Source organism: Crinia signifera, chromosome 5 (genome assembly GCF_055691185.1).
Source record: "Crinia signifera chromosome 5, ASM5569118v1, whole genome shotgun sequence".
In the NCBI taxonomy this organism is placed as follows: Eukaryota; Metazoa; Chordata; class Amphibia; order Anura; family Myobatrachidae; genus Crinia; species Crinia signifera.
This window is the reverse complement of record NC_139221.1, coordinates 184,531,361-184,556,468: the sequence shown is the minus strand read 5'-3', so window position 1 is coordinate 184,556,468 and position 25,108 is coordinate 184,531,361.

Here is a 25,108-nt window from a genome sequence, read left to right as displayed (position 1 = left end):
ATGGCATGAATTTGAAATCTTTGATTGTATGTCCTGCTTCATAAAAATGTCGCGCCACTGGAGGCGTTGTGAGGTCACGGACTGTCATCGCTTTTTTAATGGATGATCTGTGCATTTTAATGCGCTCCTTCAACATGCGAATTGTTTTTCCTATATATAGGAAGTGACAGGGACATACGATGGTGTATACTACATATTTACTGTCACATGTCATATGTTGATGCAACTTAATCTTTTTTCCTGTGGATGGATGGACAAAGATGTTTCCTGTCATGAAGAAAGGGCAATTCACACAGGATCCACATTTAAAGGCTCCGTCACGACATTGTAGCCAGGATGCTTTAGGTGCAGGACTTACATCCGAAAAAGTAATCTGGTCTTTTAAATTACTGCTGCGTTTATACGCGAACATGGGTTTCTCACCACAAAATTGACCCATAACTGGGTCTGATGCCAATATGTGCCAATGTGTAAAAACAGCGTCTCTCAATTTAGAAGATGCAATGGAATAAGTAGTTGGGAAAATCATCCTTTGGATAGAGGTGTCGCGTTTAGGCTGTTTCAGCACCGTGTCTCTGTCCAATTTGTAGCATTTTTGGATGGAATCCTCAACCTCCTTGGCATCATATCCTCTTTGTAAAAATTCTGTGCCCATTTTTTGTAAAGCAGGCATCAATTTAGACCTATCCGAAGTAATACGTACAACTCTCAATAATTGAGAGTACGGAAGTCCACGCTTGAGTGAATTGGGGTGAAAGCTCTCGGCTCGTAGGACAGAATTGATAATTGTTGGCTTTTCATAGATGGACGTGTGGAGCTGACCATTCACAATGCTCACATCCACGTCCAAAAAACAAATGTTAGTCTGACTGCTGGCATGGGAAAACCTGATGGTACCTGGTAATCCATTGATATGCTGCATAAATGAATCAAGCAAAATAGGGCCTTCTGTCCATAAAAAGAAAATATAATCTATAAATCTAACATAAGATGTGATATATGGCGAAAATAATCTGTTATGTAAGATATTAGACTCTTCATAAATATGCATAAATAAGTTGGCATAGGCAGGGGCCATGTTTGAGCCCATGGCCGTGCCTTGAAGCTGCAAATAAAATGAATTATTAAACAGAAAATAATTTTTATGCAAAACAAAATCAATCAGTAACAGAAAATAATCGACAGGAGGACCACTATATGCTGGATTCAATGTGATAACCTTTTTGATTGCATCTAATCCCTCTTGGTGACAAATGTTTGTGTATAAGCTAGTAATGTCACACGTGACTAGCATACAATTGGCTGGTATGGTTTTGATTTTATCAAGGCGGAGCAAGAAGTCCGTCGTGTCCTTTAAGATACTATCAATTTCAGCTACACATGCCTGCAAAAAAAAGTCAATATATTGCGAGAGGTTTTGGCAAAGAGAGTTCCTAGAGGAGATGATAGGTCTCCCCGGTGGCTTCTGGAGACTCTTTTTTTATTTTTGGTAATATGTAGAGTAAGGGGGTGACCGGAGCATTCTGAGATAAAAATTCTGAGATAAAAAGTGTTCTCGTCTATCCAGTTGTTGTTAACACCCATGGACAGAATATTATCAAATTCTTTGGAATAGTTGGACGTAGGATCAAATTTTAATGGTTTGTAGCAGGTAGAATCTGCTAACTGACGCTGTATTTCTGCAACGTAGTCATCCAGATTCATTACAACCACACCACCACCTTTGTCCGCCGCGCGTATAATGATATTTTTATTGGTCTTTAACATTTTAATTGCCTGTCTCTCTTCAACAGTAGTGTTGGAGTAAGAGAATTTCTGTTTCTTCATAAAAGGGATAAGATCCTGTCTAATCAGGCGGACAAAGGTGGCAATGGATGCATTGGAGCTGGGAGGATCAAACACACTTTTTTTCTTGAATCTAACTGGTACTGTCGAGGTGTTAGAATTTTTGGAAAAATAATCCTTCAGTTTTAACTGTCTGTGAAACTTGTGAAGTTAAATTTTGCAGTCAAACGCCCGCTGTTTATGGGTCTGAACAAAGGTTAAACCTTTAGCAAATACTTGTTGTTCAATGGGTCAGATTTGATAATCAGAGATGTTATATACACTTATCTCTTCAGGGTTCGTGGGGGTTGTTCCCTTGTACCTATTCTTCCGCCCCCCCCGCGCCTGCATTTTTTCCCCGATTTCTCACCCGGGTGTTTCCTGCTTCTCCCAAAAAATGAGTACTAGAGTTAGAAGTGCCCTGATCTGAATCAGATGTCTGTGATTCTATATCAGTGTACGGTTTTGTATATCTCCTCCTGCCTGATGGACGTGGTTTCCATGCCCTCGTATTACCTTGAGAAAAAATCCAGGGATATACCCTAACATCTTTGTAATCCTCTCGGACCTTCCACTTAGCTATAGTACTCATTTGGTGGCTATCTCATCAATGACTTTCCCTCTTTATTATTATACTAGCTGACCCGCCCGGCGTTGCCCGGGAAAACCTTGGGGTTTCTTTATTTCCAAAATTGCTGAAAAATGTCATCTTACAGTATGCTGTGACAAAGACCTAAGATTGTAATTTGTTATAGATTCCACCATAATGTTAGAATGTGTTTGCATTGATACTCAATGATGGCAATGAAATCAGGTGTGGTGTTGTTGTTTGAAACACAACGCTCCTGAGTTGAAAACTTGTATGTTTTGATGAATTCCACATCCACTCCTGAGATTTAGCACCCACATCCACATCCACTCCTGACATTTAGCACCTACCTTCTGAGGGTCAGAAATCGGTACAAAATCAGAAAGGGACATGTCCACACCTCAATTTCTATACTTTCAATGGTACAGTTTCTAGGGTGTGTAATTACAGGCGCTGAGTGCGTGGGGTCCGGGGTGGGCGTTACTTACCGCGCCATAATTAATTAAAAATTCACTGCTCCCTGCCACTCCCCTCACCGAACCTGCCTGCAGCAGTCTCTGAGGTCTGGGGATCTGTAAAGCACATGCACCGAGCATCTCTACCAAACAGTGGGGCAGCCCCTGAGTGTGGGAGCAGGTCCGCGGGCCTGGCCAAATGATGTCATGACGCGATGCACACTATCCGCACCACTGTAATGCACCACTGGGAATGGGTGCAATGGGCAAAATTCTTCCCTACACCCACCGGGCCAATCCACTGATCCAGCCATCACAATCATCAATGGATGCATTGATAAGGTTTGGAGTTTAAGAAGTTAAAGAATAAGACTGAGAAAAAGAATTGCCATGTTACAAAGTGTACAATTTACTCAATAAATCGTGAAAAAATGTAAGTGTACATAGAAGTACAATCAAGAAATGAAAGTAGGATTAAAAAATAAGTTCTGATTCAAACTGATAATTGTTTGGATGGGTTGGGCTGTGAAACAAATCTATAGGTGAGGGTATGGATATTGTGGGCATAATTGGTGTTTGTTACACCTACAGGGGGCCCTCAATTGATGGGATTTTCACTACAGTGTCACGGTCACAGTGTCACCATAGGGGGATTCCCAACTGGGGTCCAGGTGGTCTTTTGGGACCCTTTACAATCCTGTAGGTCTTTTCTCCTTGAGCTTACAGTCTCCCTTAATGATAGTCAATCACTGAGGGAGACTGTAGGCTCCAGGAAAAGAGACCAACGGGATTGTAAAGGGGTCCCTAAAAGACCACCTGAACCCCAATTGGAAATCCCCCTACTGTGACACTGTAGTGAGAATTTCTCATCAACTGGGGACCCCCTGTAGGTGTACCAAACACCAATTATGCCCACAATATCCATACCCCCTCCACCTATTGATTTGTTTCGCAACCCACCGCCATCCAAATAATTATCAGTTTGAATCAGAATTAATTTTTTAATCCTACTTTCATTTTTTGATTGTACTGTACTTCTATGTACACATATTTTTTTCACGATTTATTGAGTAAATTGTACACTATAACGTGACAAATCTTCATCTCAGTCTTATTCTTCAACTTCTTACACTCATAACATTCAAACAAATGCATGCAGCGCTCATGCCCATCGACCAAACATTATCTATGAACCAAAAGAGTCTGAGAAACCCTTAAGGCAGAGCTGTGCCTGATATCCAACTGACTAACAGGGTGAGTGCAGTGTACCCACTTTGTATTGATCAATGGGTGCATTGGCCAGGACAAAGATTTCTCAGTGCAACTGGCCGGGGAGCGCAGTGACAGGCTGGAGGACTGGAGACACGGATATGGGGAACAAAGTAGAAACGGTACATTAGGTACAGTTTTTATTTGCCGGTACAGACGGTTAAATAAACGGCAAATTATTTTTTATGTGTTCTGTGTGCTTGTGTGTGTTGTACTGTTTTTGTGTGTGTGTTGTAGTGTATGTGGTTGTGTGTGTTGTATTGTATGTATCTGTCCAATGCGTAAGTGTGTGAGGTGTGCTACGTGTATACAGTATGTGTTTGTTGTGTCTTTGTGAATCTGTGCAATGTTTAAGTGTGTGTTTTGTGTGTGTCGTACTGATTTTTGGGTGTGTGTGGTGAATGTGGGTGTGTGTTGTGCTGTTAGAGGTATGTTATGTGTGTGTGTTGTTTGTATCTGCCCTATGTGTAAGTGCGTAAGGTGTGCTATGTATAAATCTGTGTGTGTGTAGTGTGCTGTGTGTATCTGTGCAATGTTTAAGTGTGTGTTTTGTGTATTGTACTGTTTTTGGGTGTGTGTTGTAGTGAATGTGGGTGTGTGTTGTACTGTGAGTGTTGTGTGTATCTGCCGAATGTGTAAGTTTGTGATGTGTGCTACGTATATATGTGTGTGTAGTGTGCTTTGCGTATCCTGGCAATGTTTAAGTGTGTGTGTTCTGTGTGTTTGTGTTGTACTGTTTTTGGGTGTGTGTTGTAGTGTGTATGGATTTGTATTGTACTGCATGTGGTGTGTTGTGTGTGTGTGTATCTGTCCAATGTGTAAGTGTGTGAGGTGCTCTACGTATAAATGTGTGTGTTGTGTGCTATGTGTGCGTATGTGGTGTACTGTGTGTGTGTGTGTGCGTGTACAATGTGTATGTGTTGTGTGGTCTATGTATATCATCAATTATTTCCTAATTGTTAAAAGCCTTCACCATAATGTTAGAATGTGTCATTCATACTCAATGACAGCAATGAAATCAGGTGTGGAGTTGTTCCTTTGCAAACGGTTTCCCAGATCATCGATCTTTTCCCCAGAACATCAATGAAGGTAAATTACAACTTGGTGTTTTTTAAATTTCTAAGTGAAATTTCCCAAAAACGGCTTCGAGGTGCACACCACCGGGTCCAGAGGTATCTTGTTGCTGAATTTGGTGTCTCTAAATGCCACGGTGTGTCCGCAATGCGACGGACACGCACACACACACACACACACACACGCACACAGATTCTTCAACTTATTATATAGAATATTTGCCTTCACTGTATTATATATAGCAATTCTTTGATCTAGCGGTGATGGAGATATTATTGCACTTTATTTGATATTTTTCTGTGGGAGTAAGGGAAGGCCATTCAATTTTCATATGGTATGAGCACTCCACCCAGTCCATGTATTTATCACCAGTCCTATATGTGTTGCCAGTTATCATTATACTATATTGGTCACTGACGTAGCTAAAATGGCCGTGCGTGTCAGGGAACGGCTCAGTAGCCGGAAGCCGCGACACGCAGTGCATATATGGTGAGCACAGAGCCCGTTACGCCATTGGCGGACGACGCGCTGTGACGTCACCTAGCCTGACGCTGGCATTATCCCCAGTGCACGGCCGCTACTCTCATACTTCCTTGTGTGTGACCTAAGCCGGAACCGGATGCGGTGATGCGGGTCACCTGCGTTCCACACGCTGCCCGGCCACTATTTTCATACTTCCTTGTGCGTGACCTAAGCCGGAACCGGAAGCGGTGATGCGGGTCACCTGCGTTCCACACGCTGCGAGGAATGGCACACAGACGAGACGGGATAGTACAGGACAGGTGAGTGTGATTCCTGTGATTTTGGCGGCACCTTCTTGCTCTATTTAAGGCATTGTTGGGCCAGTTAGCATTGTACCCTTGAGGAAGGTGGAGCACCCACCGAAACAGGCTGTCGGGTATTTGGGCTTTATGGCTGGTCGCAGGTCTCTTTGGTGGAGCCATACTAGATAAGTTATACCTGGACCCTTTTTGCATATCTTGTCTGCCAAATATGATGCCATGTGTCTATTTTTTCACTTGCTGTGATGTTTAATACACTCTTTTAAAAATTTACTCAGTTGGTGTGCGGATTTCATTTGTTTGACCTGATGGTTAAACTCTCCAATATATATATATATATATATATATATATATATATATATATATATATATATATATATATATATATATATATATATATATATACTGTATATGTGTGTGTATATAGCATAGTCCAATGGCGAGCACTCACGGATTCTTCAATGGAATAACTTACTCCAACACTATGAAGATTACAAGCTTTCGGGCTTTATTATGCCCTTCATCAGGCAGCAATTGACAAACAAACAAATACAGTGCTCACCTTTATACACATGCAATTACAAAGACAACGTGAGGACAGGTGCCGCACGGCAGGAGCTCAGGCGTGCGTTCCAGCAAGGACTTCTGGGTATTAACTTCCCAGGATCCTATTGTCACGGACCCACCGGTCGCCTGCTCCGATACGTCAATCTGAGCAGCGCCGGCCGTGACTGGGGTTCACTCAGGACACTCGGGTCCTTTCCTTGAGGTACACTACCACCAGCCTAAACCTGATTTTAGCGCCTGAAACTGCGCAAGGGGCGGCTTGGCTCGCCCCTAACCACACAATACAAGATAACAATGGTAACGCTTGCCAGCCTTTCTCTTCTGAGGATAATGAGTCTTAAGAACACAGAACCAGAACTGGGAATATGTATTATTTATTCCTAGAAATACTACAGAGCTTTAAACAAAATGGTTACAAGACATTACAATGATTTTAAAAGTACACACAACGATTAAATGCAATTCCAGAGATAAAATAAAAAGAAAAAAATGACAGAATCTATCTTACACTTAAATACAGATCCTGACGTGGGGGGGTCCTCCACAAGAAATCTCTCGTCGCCTACAGCCTGTTTGCTAGACCCCCAGGTAGTGACACTGACTATAGGGAGAAAGGTCTTAGTTATACCTTGCAGACTCCCTCATCCCTCCCACCCTTGGGATTCCACTCTTTCCATGCTGAAGGAGTGTGGAAGGTCCCTGGCAATGTATTTTCTACAGTCTGCTGTTTTCAAAGTGATTGATCCTCCTTCCTTGCATAGCAGACCCACTGATAAGAGATGTGGAGGAAGGGGACAAACTCTAACCTCTTCTTCTGGACCATGGTTTATGAGGGGCTCAGATCTTATCTTACATCCTAACTCCGGAGGAGTCCACAGATGTCACACTGAGGGAATACAGGCCTCAAACTCAAACCAGGGTCACCTACAGTTTACATACAAGACATGTCCTGATTCCAATACTCACAGGAGACATAACTATTACACCAATATCAGACATACATTGACCGGACAGATAATCCTAATAGGAGGCATACGTTAATTTGATCGATCACCTGATCTGATCGTTACACCTCCCCCTTTTAAAATGGCGCACAGAGGCGGTGACCCACGTCACCGTCTCATCAGTGCGCTATTAACTACATCACCTGGACAGGTAGCAGTGGTCTCTGTGCTGAGACAGACTGCCACTGATTCTGCGGGATCTGTACTAACACTTCACTATACTTCACGTCTGTCATGGCACCACCTGACGCCATAGCCGTGGCTAGGGTGGGCAATGGGCATAGTCCCTGTCCCTCTCGCAGGAGATGGCAAACTAAAAGCACACAGGTGTCCTCGAACCCATAGTCTGTGAGCACACTGATATAGTGGGAGCTGTGTCCATCCCGGCTGGTATTGACACAGCCCACCACAGCTGTGCGTTGGACTCCTGGACACGGATTCTCCCCTGCAGCTGGCAGTTTGGCCTTACTCACTGAGATCAGTACCAGACCATTCCGCCACACCCCAAATGGCCATCCCCCTGGGACTCGTAACTCGGCACGTTTAACTATACCACAGGTGTGGGGCATTCTCCCAGTACTATATACAGACTTAAAAATGTCTTCCCAGCACCTCTCCTGAGCTGACTGACCCCCCCTCCCCTTCACTGGGGGGAAGGTCCACTCACTCAACACCTCACACCTCATCCTTTTGTGAGGAGATTCGCTCTCTGTGTCTGTGTGTGTGAATTGTGAAGGGGGGCACGTTTCTGCAAGGGGGAATACCAGCAGGTCCTTGTCCCCTGTCTTGGGAACATCCCAGCTCAGCCTTTCTGAGGTTAATGGAGCTGAGTTTACCTGTGCTTCACGGGCCCTCCCACCCTTCTGGTTACACACAGCAGCTTCCCTACTAGCCACTGGCTCTATTCCTGAAACAACCCTCTCACTGTACCCAGGGGTATCTTTCCCACGTCCCAGGTATGGGGCAGCCTGTGCAGGGTTGATTCTCAGTTCTGCGTGGAAAGCCAAGCTTTCCATGGCCGTCCAGGACACCTTCCTGAGCCTGACCTTCCCTCCCAGACCCGCAGGTTCTGTGGCTGGGGTGGTGCCACTGAGGTTCTCAGGAGAGGCATCCGTTATCCAGTGATGCTGGAAAAATGCACTCTCTGGAGGGTTCTCAGTGTCTGGAGGGAACCCCTGCTGTGTTCCTGTATCTGTGTTTGTGTGTCTACAGGAAGGAGGGGGGTTTTGGGGGAAAGCTGCAGTAAGGGACACTCTCTCCCTATCTGACAGGTCTACAGTGCACACAGGACCCACCGGGTCACTTATTATACCTGGTACCACATTTCCCACAGTAGCGCAAGACATCACATTATCAACAGTAACATCAATATCATAACCTGGGGAGACATCCTGCAATACCTGCAAATTAGCCTGTGCATCTTCCACAACACATGGGGCCCATCCTGCTGGCTTACAATTGCACCATGGCAAACCCGCTATATCTGGATCCCATTGTCTCTGAGCAGGAATGGGGTTATCTGAGCATGTTGTCACCACTAACTTATTGGCAGGTACATGCTCTGCCTGCAACCAACTCAGACCTGTCCCATTTCTGCAGTTAGCATCCCCTGGCCCGATGTCACAACCAGACATCACTGGAGGAACAGGGTTAACTTCTAGCACAGCAACCTTAATGACATCACCAGCAGCACTCCTACCACTGGTGAGTGAGGGTGTCTCATTCCCAACTAGATTAGGGCATTCATTTAACCCCACAAACTGGCAAGGATTACCCACTATACCTGTCTCTAACTCACCCTCCACCTCTACCGAAGGTACGGCACTATCACAGATCATCCCAGGGGCTTCACACAAAATAACAACATTGCAATGTTCAGCATGGTTACATACTACCTGAGATGCATCATATGGTTCAGAAGGGTTAGCGACAGATATGTGTGGAGTTAATAAAAGTCCCACATCAGTAGTCCCACACATACTTGTGTGCATACAGTCAGAAAGTCCCATTCCTATTTCCGACATAGTCTCTTCCCTGCATACTTTCACTATGCAGCCAGCCCCTTCCGGCAACAAATCTGGAGCAACGGGTGGGAACATGCTGCTCACATCTTCCAGCAGTTTAAACTGGGCCTTGTGATGTGAGGTCTCTGGAACAGGTTCCACACCGATTGTAGCAGGCCCGGGTACCATGTCCATGAGGGAAACCCCGGTAGGCTGTGTCGTTGGTTCCGTAGCTGGTGATAGAAGCTGTTCCAGGAGATTCCTTTCAGCCTCTGCCCAGCGGCACTGCTCTTTCCACCATGGAGTATCAAGCTTTTTACAATCATAAGCATATTGCTGCGCTATTTCAAAACAGTCCGTCAGGTCTCTCAGCAGCAACCAAGGAGTCGCATCGGGGCCCCAGGTTAGAAACTCGCCGCGATACATGCCGAAAACATTGCGCTCATCATTTCGGGCATGGGTGAGCCGCTTGATCATCTCCCAGCGGGAATTGTTGGGGCAGGAGATACCTTGCAGCTGACATTCTGTAGTGAGTTCCTCTGGGCTCATAAGCCTAAACGGATAATCATCACCATATGGGTCAGAATACTCACTGGGCTCTTCTGGTGCTGTAGGGGATTTGTACTCTGCAGTCTCCCTGACTGCCACACATCCTACAGTCTCCCTGGTGCTAGCAGAGATGTCAGCTCTCTGAGCATCGGTGGTAGTGTCCAGGGCCAGCTCTTTACTCATAACCAAGCTGACACTCACTTGGCTTCCTCTGTCTGCTTCCAAGACAGGGAACTGTGCATGACACGGTCCGGTGAAACTCGCGTCAGCAGTGATTTGGGACCTCTGTCCCTTGTTAGGCTCCCCATGATTGATAACAGAGTCCACATCATGATCCAACACATTATTAACTTCCGCAGACAGTAAAAGTTCAGTACGAAGCCCATCTCCTGCTAACTCAGTAGCCACGGCAGATAAAGTCCCACGTAAAGGTTCGCCATCATGATGCCCTGTATCATCCTCCACTGGTTCACCAACAGCGATCAGCCCCCTGAGCCTCACCAGTTCCAAATGGTACTCACGCTCGGCCTGACGCTCTGCAGCCTCTCTGTCGACAATGGCTTTGCGCTCCGCAGCCTCTCTGTCGACAATGCCTTGGCAGAACTGCACCAGCTGCAAAGCGAATACGGGGTTCACATTCTTCAATTGCCTGCTAGCAGCTAGAAGGTCGCTCTGCAGTGTAGACTTGCTGGGTCCAGCAGAAGTGTTTGACCCTGGCGTGGAATCGTTTGTACTGTCCAGTGCTGACTGAGCCCCTGGGGTAGGATTGTCCATGGACTGGTTTCCACCAGCAGCTAGAGTCCGATCGGCATCCACTAGTGCCTGAATCATACGTTTTCTACTCTGGCCAGACCAAGGGATATTCCTCTGCACACACACGACCGCCAGGTCATCTCTCCTCATCTGCTGGTAATCAGCCATCCGGAGTCTCACACTTGTCAAATAAAATGATAGGAAAGAAAAACAAGAGAAGGGAGGGAACAGAAATTGCATCCACTGTGTGACTTTTAAAACTATAGTAAAGCTCTGAGTTCTGATTCTGGTGATGTGGGTATTTCTCACAAAATTCTACCCACACTCACTTAAGTTCTTAAAGAGAAAAATGAATTCTCCATCCCACTGCTGCCACCAAATGTCACGGACCCACCGGTCGCCTGCTCCGATACGTCAATCTGAGCAGCGCCGGCCGTGACTGGGGTTCACTCAGGACACTCGGGTCCTTTCCTTGAGGTACACTGCCACCAGCCAAAACCTGATTTTAGCGCCTGAAACTGCGCAAGGGGCGGCTTGGCTCGCCCCTGACCACACAATACAAGATAACAATGGTAACGCTTGCCAGCCTTTCTCTTCTGAGGATAATGAGTCTTAAGAACACAGAACCAGAACTGGGAATATGTATTATTTATTCCTAGAAATACTACAGAGCTTTAAACAAAATGGTTACAAGACATTACAATGATTTTAAAAGTACACACAACGATTAAATGCAATTCCAGAGATAAAATAAAAATAAAAAAATGACAGAACCTATCTTACACTTAAATACAGATCCTGACGTGGGGGGGTCCTCCACAAGAAATCTCTCGTCGCCTACAGCCTGTTTGCTAGACCCCCAGGTAGTGACACTGACTATAGGGAGAAAGGTCTTAGTTATACCTTGCAGACTCCCTCATCCCTCCCACCCTTGGGATTCCACTCTTTCCATGCTGAAGGAGTGTGGAAGGTCCCTGGCAATGTATTTTCTACAGTCTGCTGTTTTCAAAGTGATTGATCCTCCTTCCTTGCATAGCAGACCCACTGATAAGAGATGTGGAGGAAGGGGACAAAATCTAACCTCTTCTTCTGGACCATGGTTTATGAGGGGCTCAGATCTTATCTTACATCCTAACTCCGGAGGAGTCCACAGATGTCACACTGAGGGAATACAGGCCTCAAACTCAAACCAGGGTCACCTACAGTTTACATACAAGACATGTCCTGATTCCAATACTCACAGGAGACATAACTATTACACCAATATCAGACATACATTGACCGGACAGATAATCCTAATAGGAGGCATACGTTAATTTGATCGATCACCTGATCTGATCGTTACACCTATGTTGCTTAGAGCGTGTCAATCGTTGCCCTAGCAATGCGGCAACACACAAATATACATAAATCAAAAATAAGAAGTACAATGTTGCAGTAAATATCCACAATATACAATTAAATGCAATACATTATATACAATTACATGCATTATCAGGAACAGGAAACATTATGTAGCGGGACAGAACAAATCTATTAGAATCAACATGAGGAGGCGGCATACAGCAAATCTTTCAATTCAAAAATACGTTTAGATTTAAATGATCGTTTAACCCTTTGGGTCTCACCTTATCTAAAATATGGATCTACTTAGACTCCAATCTTAATAAACTTTTATGCCGGTCACCTCTTCTTGGATTCTAGTATGAAAAGAAAAAAGAACAATTAACCCTAGTGGTTAATGACTATGTGAGGCAAAAGATGAAGTGGCTTCTGAGCATATGTGCAAGGCCAAGTCACCCGTCCCTCGTTACTGCACACACCCAAAAACTATTGTGTATGGAGTCTGCTAGTACAGGCTCCCACCACAGCTGATATATTGACCGGGTTATAGGCTGGCTTTTAGCATGGTCTGTGTTTTAGTGGGTTTTATGGCTCCAGAGGGCCGATCCACCGACGGAGCCCCCCCCCCCCCCCCCCCCCCACAGCCCCCACCACCCGAGGGATGCATTGAGTGGGCCAGACAGGATGAGAGGGAAATAAAAAAAGAAGAGAGGAGGCATGCATTAAACATCCTGCCAGTGCCCCCATGTTCCCTGCATATGTTGAAGGGGGAGACTTTACAACCTGTACAGAAATGCAAGTACATTTTAGCAGATGAGGCAGTATACATTACGGTTCCGCTGCCTTTGGTCTCCGTGCCGGCCTGGCAGTGTCCAGCCATTGGGCCGCCTCCCTAGGCGTGGAGAAGAATTTTGTGTCCCCATCTATAATTACTTTAAGGCGGGAGGGGAACAGCATAGCATAGGTGATGTTGAGTTCACGTAGCCTCCTCTTCACCGGAAGGAACTCTGCTCAATGTTTTTGGACCTCCACAGCGAAGTCTGGGAACAGTGAAAGTCTATTGCCATTCAATGTCAGTGGTCAGTATGGTTCAAGCACAGGATGGTGTCTCTATCTCTGTAGTTGAGGAGTTTAGCGATGAACGTGCGCGGTGGAGCACCAGGGGGCAGGGGTCTGGTAGGCACACGGTGGGCCCGTTCTACAGCGAAAAACGGAGAGAAGGAAGTTGCTCCATAGGTATCCAGCAGCAGTTTTTCAAGAAATTTCTCAGGATTTTGACCCTCCTCTTTCTCAGGGAGTCCCACAAGACATATGTTGCAGCGCCTCAGACGCCCCTCCATGTCAAGTATCTTGTCCTGAACGGCAGATAGCTGGGTAGCCATGGTCTGTACTTTATTGCTAAGGGGATCTATTTTGTCTTCGAGGGTGGAGGTTCGGCTTTCCACCTCCCCAACCCTTTCCCTAACTTTTTGTAGATCCTGATGGATAATGGACAAGTCAGATTGCACATGACCAATCCTCTCCGCCAGCCTGGTCTCACACGCGACAACCGCATCTAGTACCTTCTGTAGGGCATAGTCGGTATGTGTGTCAGCAGGGGGAGGCTCCTGCGATGAGGAAGCATTGGAGTCTGAGTCGTGCTCTGGGGAGCGACCCCTGGGGGTGGATGATCTAGCATAGCGTTCCAGCTTAGCAGCGGCATTTGCATTCTGCGTTTTACCCATGGTGAAGAATTCTGTAGTTAGTATAACAAAAGCACGCCCACAGGTTTTGTGTAGAGGGGGCTAGAGTGCACCAGTTCTCACCAGCAGGTGAGCGTCACGGCGCAAGTAGTATTGCACACATAGAGGAATTTATATAGGGAGCCAGTAAACTAAAGGACTTGATAGCCTCACTCCAACTGGCTATGTCAGTCCCCCTGATGTTGGTGGGCACCAGTGGGGGTGGCGGTCCGGCTGCAGGGAAGTTGTTTTGGCCAGTGGGAGTTCAAGGAGGGAAAGGAGCATACATGCCCCGGGCTCTATTCTAGCAGCTCAGCCCCTGAAGCAACAGGGTGGGTCCAAGGCACAATATCACAGAGGTGTGTGGTGCTGCAGTTTTCCTCCACCGCTACCCCACAGATTCAGTGTAATATGGATATTCTGCTGGCCCTGAACACCAGCCTCACATGCCAGCAAGGGCTGTGATCAGGATAGCCCGGGGCGAAACCAGAGGAGGGGACACACACAGAGGGGCCACCCCAAGGGTCAGAGTGAGTCTGCGGGCTTGTCAATCTAGTATCTGGCCAGACGAGGGAAGGACGAGGGAAGATGACGCCCGCAACTCACGTCACAAGCCCCGCCGCGTCCTCAGTCCTTCCAGTCCTGCCGGGTGGCTCACCGGAGCTGTAGCTCTCCCGGCTCCGTCACCCCCTCGCCCTTCAGGGTTTCTCTCCTGCCGGGACCCCTCCACGGATTTCTTGAGGCAGCTTGGTTCGTGGGTCCAAGATGGCGCCGGCGTCTCACAGGTCAGGTCCCCACAGCTTTTCAGGTCGCAGCGTGCGTGCAGGTGGGGGGATTTTGAATCTTTGCAGCTCCCACTTGCCAGTAAGTGTTAGTGTGTGTGCGTGCAGGATGGGATTTAAGGATATTTAGGGACGGAGAGCTCAGCCAAGCACTGCTACTCCATGCCCCATGAAGCCACGCCCCCGTACAATTCGGTTTAGTATACGTAGGTAAAACTACTAGGTGCCTGAGAATCAGACTAGCAGAACACGTATACAATATAAAAAAGGGAGTGGAAAACCATACATTGTCCGCACATTTCAAAAAAGTTCACCATTCAGACCCATGCCAAATTAAAACTTTCTGGGGAATCCAACAGATTAATCCATCCTGGCGCTGCAATGACATCAAAGTCCGGCTTGCAAAAACTGAAATGCAGTGGTTTTATAAATTAAAAACATTGGTCCCAGCGGGTCTGAATGGTGACTTTGAAATTAAATGTTTTTTGTGAAGTCACTCTGGTATCAAAGAATAATGTCACAAATGTTTTATAGTGCCCTGATATCCTGTTTTTATTTTGTATTTCTATTTCTATTTATCCATTGGAATAATGGACTTGATGAGGACATTCCGTTTAAAAAAAACAAGTGGACGAAACTGATGTAAACAGTGAAATAGCGGAGGATTCCTGTGAAACGCAAACAGGAAGTCCGCATGGAACGCAGAAACATCTATCTCTGTGTCAATTCCGGCTGAGGACGCCGCAACGCATCCAGCTGGGAACGTTTCTTCTAGAGGCTTTGTACACTGCTGGAAACCTAACAACGCGGGACACAATGTCACATCCGGCCAGCCGGAATCCCAGCTGCTCACTGTTTTGTTTTGATTGTGCGGGGGATTTAAGAGCCACCCCGTTCGATGGTGATCATTATGCTTCTGAGGAAGGGCTCACTTGGCCCGAAAGCGCGCTTAAGCACATTCATCACCACCAAACGGACCGGACACTGGGGACTACCTCTGGATACCTTTACCTGAGGGACCTCTGATGATCCGTGTTCTACATACCCAATTGGGTGATATGCTTTTTATCTTCTTTTAAATTGTGAGTGTATCAATAAATTGTTCCAATTTTTAAGCTACAGGATTGCACTATTGTATTTTTCATTGAGCCCATATAGGTTTGATCAGCCATCCAAATCTGCTATCAAAGACCTGTTACATGTGCTTTTTTGATCTCTTTCAAGTGAGTGGCCTGTGAAAATTAAAAACATTGGAAGTGTTTTACAATACTACACTATGGTTCTCTTTTGTGTTCTGAGTTTTTCAGATTCTTGATACTAAAGATACCCAAAGGTGCAAGTTTATAATCCAGTCTCGCCAGTGGGTATACCATTATTTGTGTTTTTTCCCTGAAGGTGAACGCTTCTTGTTAACATGCTGTGCTGTAGGAGAGATCATGCAGCTAGTCAACGCCCACATGGGCGTTCCAGCTATGGGAGTATAATCGCACGAATGGCCAGCATATCGATCGAATGTGCGTAAACACTGCACTTTTGTTCCGATATGGGCCCGGCCGGTCAGATAAATATTAAACAGCACTGAACCTTCGACCTACCGAGTACGGACGGACACGTTTATCGATCGTACAGAGGGAATCGGGACAGCATACACACCTATACAATTGAACGGCCGTCTGACCCAGAACGGATTAACGGCCCGACGATTGTACAGTATGTATGTGTATCCAGCTTTACTTTCTTAAAATAAATAGATTAAGGAAACCTGATTTATTTAGGTAGTTACCATGTGCTGAGGAAATTATGATCATTATAATTATTAAATATTATATTTTACTAAGGAATTTATATGCTAGTAAAATTATTACTACTATTAAATGCAAAATACTGTACGCCTGGTGTTATGCCTGGTAGTTTAATAGAAATGCAATTATAACTGGAAATAACACTCTTGATTCTGTTTAAAAATTTCTCATCACTGAATGCAAAGCAATTTCAAGACATTGTAATATCTTACATAATATAATAGATTATAATTCTCTAAATTTGGGCTAACATCCATCATAGAACATACATTAGCTCCCACCATAGTTTTATAAGGGATTCATCCCACAGTCATAGTCTTAGGTGTCGTGATGACAATGCAGATTTGTTTCAGTGGCTTTGGTTATGTCCAAAAGTTAGGCCTTTTTACTTAACACATACACATTTGCCATGGATAATCTGGTAAATTATTAACCTTTTACCTGGAGTGGGCTATTTTGGTATGCTGCTGTAGGGCCAGAGGAGTTCTACTGCAAAAATAAAAAAAATGTCCAAGTCTGGAATCATCCTTTTTTTCCTATTCAAATAATTTTTTTTTAATCTATTTGGAATGGACTGGATACAGGCCACTCTAAACAAAGGGCAGTATTCAATAAACATAATCACGGCGTGCAGCGAATCCTGTTTAGGATTCGCTGCACAGTCGCCGTGTTCTGGAGCCTCGCTGTCCCCCTGCTATCCCCGTATTCAACATTGCGGGGGCTCGCTGCCCCTGACGGCGAATCGTAACCCCTGCGGCGTCCCGCAGGGAGCTGGGGGACGGCGGCAGGCAGGGAGATGGAAGTCTCCCTGCCTGCCCCAGAACGTATGTGGAAGGGAGGAGGGCTCCCCGGGACCCAGGCAGCACACGCTGCCCCCCGGGAGAGCCAGCAGGGGACCGGGTATTCACTGCTCTTCATTGTGCATACCAATGATCGGGAGCAGTGAATATATGAATATCTAATGAGCGGCTCTCAGCTCCCGGCCCCCTGCTGGCTGTTATGTGTAAAAAAAAAAAAAAAAAAAATTAAATATATATTCATGTGCTGTAAGCACATGAATAAAAATAACATGCCTATTCACAGAATAAAATTCCTGATTTTTGACACCAAATGTAAAAAAACAACAACTTTATTTTAAGTTTACATTCCACTTCACCATGAAAAGATGGCGATTTGCTACACGGCGACACATGGCGAAAATCACTTAGAAAGAATAGGGTGATTTACTTTCTGACACAAAAAAAAAACCTTCCAACGCGAAAATAGCACAAATTCGCCATAAAACATGGCGAATTGGCCTCATTGAATACTGCCCAAAGAGTCCAAAGGTGATAAATTCTTTGAACTTTGGGAAAGCTATATTTCAAACTTTCACATCCCAACCATGCAATTAAATGTTAAATGTTTTTCATAAACTTTCTGGTATTAATTCAAATAGTATCTACTGATTCTTCAGTCTAGATCAGGGGTTCCCAAACTTTTTTGAATCACGGCACCCTAGAGCATCAAAATATTTTCAAGGCACCCCTAGGCCAAATGCTTTTTATCGAGAAATTCAGAAAAACAATATTAAATTAAGTGCATTGTGTTTATATGTCACAGTTATCTGGTGAGGGACAGGATTTGCTTCTGTTTGTCCACATATATTATGATTGGCAGCCACAAGCACTGGTTTTGCCTGGTACATTCACCATAAATAATATGAATTGATCTTGGTCCACCAACCCAAGGCACCCCTTTAAGTGTCCTGAGGCACCCAAGGGTGCCTAGGCACACAGTTTGGGAACCACTGGTCTAGATGGAATATTGTTTAGGTTTCACAGACTTTCATTATTGTCAGTATACTGTATATGTATCTTCTTTTTATCTTTTCAGTGATTACTTAGTATAATGTAAACATTGTCCAGTGCACAGTATATCTGAAATTATTTTTGTTAAATGTGTACCAAATTACATTCCTCCAATAAAATCAAGTTTAAAAAAAGAAATGCGAGGATACATTTTTCCATAAAACTTGGCAACAACCAGTGCCATTTATTAGCAGCAATTTACTAAATATACCTCTATAACTTAATCAGAACTATTTTAGGTCTGATTAATATTAATATTTCCAATTTTTAATCTCTTGTGCCACTGTAGTTTTCAGGGGTTTTCTAGCTCACAGACAATCTAGGTTGACAGCAAAAAGTTGACACGCACAAGGTTGACAATGATAAAAGGTAAGCAAAAGGTGTAAGCAAAAGGTTAAAATGGAAAATGAAAAAGGTCGACATGAGGTTTTTTCAAAATCATGTCAGTGTCAACACCTGAACAAGTGGACTCCCAATAAGTGTACTGGTTTGCTCGCCATGCTTTGGGCCAGGTGCCTCGTTTCTCATGGGTGGTAAAGTATGAAAAAGTAAAAAACAAAAATTCCTTAAAAAACTGCAAATTTTTCATGTGTCAATCTTTTTTATTTAGTAATAATTTTTGGATATGTTTAAAGAACTGTATTACGCTATTGCCACTTCTCAGTTGTGGGACAGATGACAGTTACTTTTAAAATCAATTAAGTGGGGTAAGACTTATAAAAATTTACAGTACATGGAAAACTATTCAAGTTTACATTTATCCCGGCTGCAAAAAATGTATGCTATTTAAAGAGATATTTCAGTTTTTAGAAAATGTATGCCCATATGTGTTATAAAGTAATCTAATTAGGTGTCCACCTATTATAAATTTAAATTGTATTTTTAGCCCTGGTGCACATACTGTATATACTAGCACAGTTTTTTATATTTAATTTGTAGAGAATTCTGCAGATGGCATTCAGCCTCACTTCAAGGATCCATAATTTAGCACCCTCCACAAAATAATATCACCAGAAGAAAATTAATAGTGATCCAGCAATAAGCAAGGTATAATATTATATTCTACCCTTACATAACAGCAAAGGTGTAAAAAATGGGTACAGTAATTGTATTTGGGGCATATATTGGAGCATCCACTACAGCTTCCGCTGGGGTACAGTTTAGATTACAAGTATGAGGCTAGCTACCATCTTTATTAATACTGAATGTCCCCTACTGAGAGTATCTGTGAATTTTCTGCTTATATGGATAAAGATTTTTTGGAGCTTTCTCCTCATAAATGAAATTCAATTTGTTAATTTATACTGGCAGGCACACGTAGAGATCTGAGGTGGCACAGTGATACAGTCACTGATTACCAGTATGGATTGGTGAATAGGTTTAGGACAAGGGCTGCACAGAGTGCTAGTGCAGACTTAGCATAGTGTCTTGCGGGATACATACAGTATGACACGTCATATACTGGAAACTCTTGATGATGCCAAACTGTATGGACTGATACTGAGAATTTACAGGAGCATACTAGAAATACTGGAAAATGTGTAGAGTGCCCTGTAGCAGCTGTCACTAGGCCTGGTGACACCCAGAAGGAGCTCTGCATCTTCCTTGAACACCACAGGTACATGCCTCCAAAAAAGGGCTATGACTTCCTTTTTTGGGTTAACCCTACCCCACTTACCTTTATTTATATTTGTGTTATTTATACACATTTTTTCTTGTTTTCACATTTGCACGAGAAAAATATCCACATTGGAACATACAAGTCCAGCGCCAGAAATTCCTATTTGTTTTGGAAGAGTTGTAGAGGAGGATTACCCAGTGGTCCTTGTTTTGGAGTTACGGCTGCAAGGACTGGTAGCGCCTTGGGACTTTTCAGTTTTTTGTTGTCAGTATTTAGACCTGTTGTTTTTCCCTTGTTAGCTTAGAATCCATTGTTATATTGTATTACAGAGTGTATATCTTGTTTTGTACATTTATATATATATCTGTAACCCCCTGTTGTTCGCTAGGGACCAAAATATATAGTACAGGGACTTTATCTACTTATTCCGTAATTTGTACCGAGTCTTGGCTTTTAATCGCATTTAGCGACAAAGGGTTATAAGGAAATTGTCCTTAAATTTGTACTCACATTTGGCTACTAAGGGCCTTATTCTGGTTGGTGCGGTCCGTTCCGAATTCTTTCGGAGGGCGCTTTTTAGCCGTCTATGCATGCGTAGGCAACGCAATGCGCATGTGCCACGCATTGTCTCCGCACTCGTTCTCACTAATACCGTCCAGAAATGTGCACCGAATTGACTCAGAAAATATGGGCGTAATATGGGCGTCATTCGGGCCCTACACAAGGGCGCAGTTTCAAAGTGGGCAAAACTGGGCGTAAATCTGGGCGTACACGAGGGAGTGCACGAACTGTGGTAGGCGTGCATTCTGACACGACACCGACTGCAAACGAACCAACATGCATGAAATATGCGGTCTTCATAAGCAAGTTTAAATTTGCGGAGACCACTTGTTCATGCGCTTGGCATTCGGTTCGCCCAATTAGTACACCCGCATCTGAAGCACTCTCAGCTGAACACAATACAATCCACTCCTCTACTCATCAGTGAATAATTACACTCTTTTCATAGGTTCAATTGGAAGCATTGCTGCCTAAATGGCCCATTACTAAATACACAAATATATGCTGCAAACACGACTGCATTGTTGCTATTTTACCCACATTTACACTGCAAGCAATGGAAAGAAATTTGTAACACTAATATAAATTTAAATTTAACTTTTACATTCAGCGATAACAGCACATATGTGGGGGTAAAATAACAATTTATTACATTTTACAAAAAACATAAGAACTTTTTACAATGCATGCTAATACAAACTTCAGGTGTGACATGTAATAATTTTTAAACTTTGGTTGGTTTGGCTTAAGTCAGCCTGGCATGGGGTCAGCCCCAGTGGTGTGGCTGTGTTCCCAACGTGCGGTCAATTTCTTCTTGAGGTTGCTTTTGAAGTCATGCCACCTGCAACCAAAGTTTAAAAATTATTACATGTCACACCTGAAGTTTGTATTAGCATGCATTGTTATATGCTACAGATTTTTAAGGCTGCTTCATTCAACAGAACTTACATGAGGTCAAAGCTTAAATTAATCACCTTGAACATACATTCCCAGTCACCATCTAATATATATTGAATAAGTGACATGACAATCATGTCTGTTGCTCCTAGCAACGTGACCTGGCATTTAGCAATTGCATCTACCTTTGTATAAACACATTACTGGTATTGTTAAACTCTAACTTTACACACTTGAACTTGCCTTTTCTTAACACTCTCTGATTCTCTAACTTGTGGAGCAACTGCATTAATCTCCGCAGTGATGTCGTCCCAAATCTTTCATCTCATTGTGGGTGTCAACCTCGTGTGTGTCAACTCTATCAAATCCTGTGCACAGGGTACCAGTATTTGAAGTTCCTATGGTTGGAATGCTTTGTTCTTAGTGGTTGGTTCCTCAGTTGGCCTCTTCCGGCCATGCCCACGCCCACGGCCATGGCTACCAGTTGCTGTACTTGAAGTGCTGGCGTGGCTAATCTCTTGTGATGCCACCTGCTGTGTCCCCAATGATTCTGCTGAGGTCGAAGGTGGCCCTGCAGAAGTTGGGCCTGCAGACACCATTGCCTGATCACCTCCCAATGGCTGATTTTGCTCAGGTGCACATTGGAGGTGATGGAGTCCAGGCGAGCCATGAGGAGCTCATGCGCAAACCGCATGCCCATACCAGCGGGAAGAATAATTTACAAAACCAGGCGTCCATTCAGAGGTTGTTTTTCTATACATAGCCTAAATTTTCCATCATTGAACAACTACAACTTCTCACAGTCATACATGCAATATGTGAATGGCGATTTGTAATGTGCACTTGTATTGTAGGTACAACAAATGTAACTAACCCATTCCAGATTTAAATCCAGTCCACAATACATTCAATACTTATCACTGATTGCATCCAAATCGCATGTGATAGGCCTATAAATACTGGCTTGATGCTAGGTACATTTGAATCCAGATCTCCAGTGTGGCCTGGTGTAAGGTAAGGTTTTACATGTTTCATTTTGAGATTTGATAGATTTACAATGTTAGTGTACTCATTTTGGCACAAGTGTTTAACATATCATACTCTTTTTTTCCAGTAAATCTTTGTTTGCATACATCAATCATGTTACCTGACCACCCTTTAACAAACAGGTCTCCAACCTGTGGCCCTCCACATGTTGTGGAACTACATGTCCCAGCATGACCTCACAGTTTTGGCTTGCAGGCAGGCAGCTGAGGTATATAATGTGTCCAATATAATGGTGTAGGCTGTAGAACTGCACATATGTGTATGTGTGTATTTTAGTCAATGGACGCATATACATAAATGCATACAGTAAGTAATGCGAAAGCCAGCTCTGCGATGCCAAGCTATGGCAAGCGTTGCTTGGCGATGCGATGTTGTCGCCTATGTATGTGGCGCATACACACTGTTCATGTAAAAAGGATCAATAAATTTAATACCAAAAAACACTCTTACCAACCAATGACAGTACATGATTGTTATTAATGCGCCATAGCTAAGATGGCTGACTATCAAAGGGCTGCACCTTTCCCCACCACGCAGCTGATGGCACTAATCTCCATAATGGAGAGGAGGCTGGGCCGTGCGGGCCCTTTTAACATTAACCATGATAAGCACCGGGCGTATGTTGCTGCCCGGCGCCTGATCTTCGCCCGCACACAGGTGCAGAGGACCGTCGCCCAGCTGGAGAGGCGATGGTTCGACCTGCGGAGGCGGCAGCCGGAACTTCTCCAGCGTCTAAGGTGCCGGATTGAACTATGTGAATTTTTACTCTATAAACACATAAATTACCAGTGAATGTTTTCATTTTCACATTAATAACTATTATTAATGAGAATAATAACATGAGGTTAAGTGCGTGTTAATGAGTTATAAATGGCATATACAATATGTGTGATACTTCCTCTTTGACATGCAGTAATGTGGATATAATATGTAATTGTATATGATTATTGATTTTGATTCATACAAAAATGTCCCATAATTGACACTCATCCATTGCTCTATTGTTTCTTATTTACACAGCACGGGAAAGAGCAAGACAGGCCCATGAAGAGGAGGGACACTCCCCTACCCACAACCCTACCCCAATCCAAGACCCTACCCCAATCCAAGACCCTTCCCCTACCCACTCCCATACCTCCTCATTCTCCCTCCCTTCTCCACCCACCTACAGTGCCTGCCCTGAGGCCATCCTGCCACCTGCAAATTACCCACCACCCACCGACCTGGTGGAAGAAATGGGTGGGAACGTGGATGAAAGTGGTACGTATACATAATGGTTCATTAGTTAATTATGTATGTTCAGTTTGTATGTAGCACAGAAGATTCCATTGTGGTTTACTATAGTAAACAGTAATACAACAAAGTGGGTAACAACAGACAGACTTGGGAGTTAGAGGGCCCTGCTGCAAGCTTAAAATCTGTAGGCTCATGTAGGTTATTAGTGTTTATTTGTTAAATTTTATTTTAATACAAGAATAAGTATGGCATAAATGGAGTATGGCCAGGGCTGGATTATAATGGAGGCACAAGTGGTCAGTGCCCCTGGGCCCCCCTCTAGCTAGGGGCCCCCTGTGGTTCGCATGTATTTTTGACTCAAAAAATGTTGTTGTTTTTTATTAATAAAGGTTTTGTGCATGGGAGTGGGTTAGTGCTGCAGCTTCACCTATCTGGCAATGTGACAATGAATAATGTAGCTGAGCATCGGGATCCAAGCCACCGTGATTGCACAAATGTGCTGTGCATTACTGGGAGTTTACTAAGTCAAGCAGAGAGGGTAAGTCTGCACTCTAGATTATTGGACCTATCAGTGTAGGTCTTGCCACCAATCTATTTCTTTTTGGTGGGGGTGCTATCCTCACAACCATATAAGTTTATGTGGACAAAAAAGAGAGAAGGGGGTTGTACCGTCAGATGCACACCTTTTTTCAAGGAAAATTTACTTTTTATACAAGGTTAATTTTTCTTAAAAATGTCCTTCTAGTTTTTCTTTTATTAATTGAAACTGGAGGACATAAAGACTGTTAGATAAGAGGTTAAAACATTTTTTTAAATACAATCACAACATAAATGAGACATGTAGTGCAACAATGAAATTTAGCTAGCGAAAAAGAATAGTTTTAAAAAAAAAATATGTGGTGCAGAGCTAGGGTTGCTTCTGCAGTCTTTGTAGTTATTCGTATGAGACAGATGCTGGTGTATCTGTATATTTATTAGTGGCTATATTGCCTTAATTTAGATACTTTTTGCTCTGTTTTTGGAACAGAGCCCAGGTCTTATCACTTTCACAGGGGCAGGAATACAGCAACAGTAAAAATAATTGATTTCCACTCAGATCAACATTGTTTCAATATCGGATTGAGTGAGCTCTTGCTGTTCCCTTTTGATTGGGAAAATATGTCAGTTTTTGTATATATATTTTTTATTTTAGCTTTTCTTAACCCTCAGTTTGTCCAGGGACATAAATTGCAAATATCTCTGTTCCCTCTTATCTGGGAAATGGTATCAGTTTTTAATATTTAATCACAATCAAAACACCGGGATTACTGAGGTTGTATTGTCCCTTTAAGTAGTCTCTGCCTGGACCGGCAGTAAACCGCTGCAGGGTTTAGTATAC